The sequence below is a fragment of the Macadamia integrifolia genome, chromosome 12, assembly GCF_013358625.1.
Source record: "Macadamia integrifolia cultivar HAES 741 chromosome 12, SCU_Mint_v3, whole genome shotgun sequence".
Classification (NCBI taxonomy): Eukaryota; Viridiplantae; Streptophyta; class Magnoliopsida; order Proteales; family Proteaceae; genus Macadamia; species Macadamia integrifolia.
The window spans coordinates 22,058,747-22,060,647 of record NC_056568.1 but is presented as its reverse complement, the minus strand read 5'-3'; the positions used below and the strand labels follow the sequence as shown (position 1 = coordinate 22,060,647).

The 1,901-nt window shown below is 36.9% G+C and overlaps 1 long non-coding RNA gene across 1 annotated transcript; it reads right to left on the bottom strand.

Annotated features, from left to right (window-relative positions):
• Positions 1-908: 908 nt before the first annotated feature.
• On the bottom strand, positions 909-1,901 carry LOC122058445. Its single transcript, XR_006133775.1, has 2 exons — positions 1,521-1,901; positions 909-1,441 (listed from the first exon to the last, which is right to left on the bottom strand). It is a non-coding gene; the product is annotated as an uncharacterized LOC122058445 (long non-coding RNA).

Sequence of the window (1,901 nt, the reverse complement as noted above, 5' to 3'; positions counted from 1 at the left end):
TATATGTTAATATGATTGATGATTGATGATTGATGATTGAATATTGAATATTGAATATTGAATATTGATGATTGATGATTGATGATTGATGATTGATGATTGATGATTGATGATTGATGATTGATGATTGATGATCGATGATTGATGAAGATGAACTTAGTTTATTCACTTTATTGATTTGTTTTCTTGATGAATATCTTACATTGGTATGAATATGAACCTTTAATATTTATTTAACATCTGAGTAATAGGATTCAACTAGGATTTGAGCCAAATAGATTGGTTTTATAAAAAAAAATTACACAGGAACGCTTTAGTCGAAAAGGCGACGCTTTATGCCTGCCTCATCGCTAGGGCGCTCCGAAAGACCCTCAAACGCCTCCGTCGCCTTGCCGCCTTAAAAACTATGATATATATATACATACATATCTCCCACATATATGTAATAAATTAGATCCTGCATAGATGTAATATCTAGATTCGGCATAAAATAGAATAATAAGTGTACATATCAGACGAGAGTTTACCAAATAGTGAATCTAGAGATTAATGTACAATATGAGAAAAGATTTATCCATGTTAAACTTTTTAGCATTCCTCTAATCAATGGCACCTTTAAAAATCAAAACTGAGAACCTACTAAAATTCTAATTGTACGGAGATCATTTGTCATTGGCTCATATGAGGGGGTAGGTAACAACAGGGAGGAAGGGGGTTGCAGATCAGCAACTAAATGTTCAACTGCCTCAAGTTGAAGTTCCTGAATTTTCCTAATGACAACCAACCAGAAATCCAAACAGGTAGAATAGATCTATCCTGACACAGAGATGGGCAGGTTAACACGATTCAAGTCAACATGTATCCGGTAAAGACCAAAAGCCAGAGCCCCTCCAAAGCTTTGAATCAGATGAGGTTTAACCATAGAGATAGAAACCAACTAGTTGGCTCTTTCAGTTATGGAAGATACAAATTCATTCACAAATGTAGAAGACAACCCAATACATGAAGCAAAAGATGAGCTTGGACAAAATACATCACCATAAATTCTTCAAATGAGTTATTGGATACACCTGGTTGAATAGATAGTTTGCATTTGGTTGAGTTGCGCAGTGTTTTAATCCTCTTACTCTTAAGACAAGTGAGAGCACAGACAAAAGAAACTATCATGTTTACAAATAAATAGTATAGGCAACTATACTTAATCAATATATACAAAGTAAGTAGTATCGTTCCAGGAATGCTTTACTTCAAGCAGGTGGTGAGCTTCCTCACTTCCTCAGATAAATCGTTATATTAAAAAAAAGCAAACCCCAAAAGGTACAGTGATGACTTGTTATGAAGAAAGAATTTTGCAATTGGGCACTCATCTTTCATCTATTTGGGGACATGAAGATTGAAGGCTTGGGCTTCATCTGCTACACACATCCTTTTTTTTATAATTCTAAAACATTGTACAAAAAAATCAGAATCAAATAAATCAGAATCAGCTAGCAAGTTTATCCAGACATTGAGAAGCATACCTGATCGAGTCACACTTCAATACAGAAGCGAACCAAACTTCGGAGCATAACGGTAGGAGAGTAAGTGGGTTGGTCTTGCTGGGAATAGAAGCCAGAGAACTCAGACATTGACAACCATAGATAATCGAATCACATCTCAATACCTTATGGGAAGCGAATCTGACTTCTAGAGCACAACAGTAGGAGAGTGTGAGTGGGTTGATCTTGCAGGGAATAGAAGCATAATAGGGTATTGTACAAGAATTGAGGCACATACCTCTGTTCAAGAGGCATTTCAATACCTTCTGGGAATTGGGTCTGATTTCTGGAGCGGAATGGTGGGGAAGTGAGTGGGTTGGAGTCCCTGCTGGAGGCACCCGTGTGGGTAGCTGACGGTTGGGA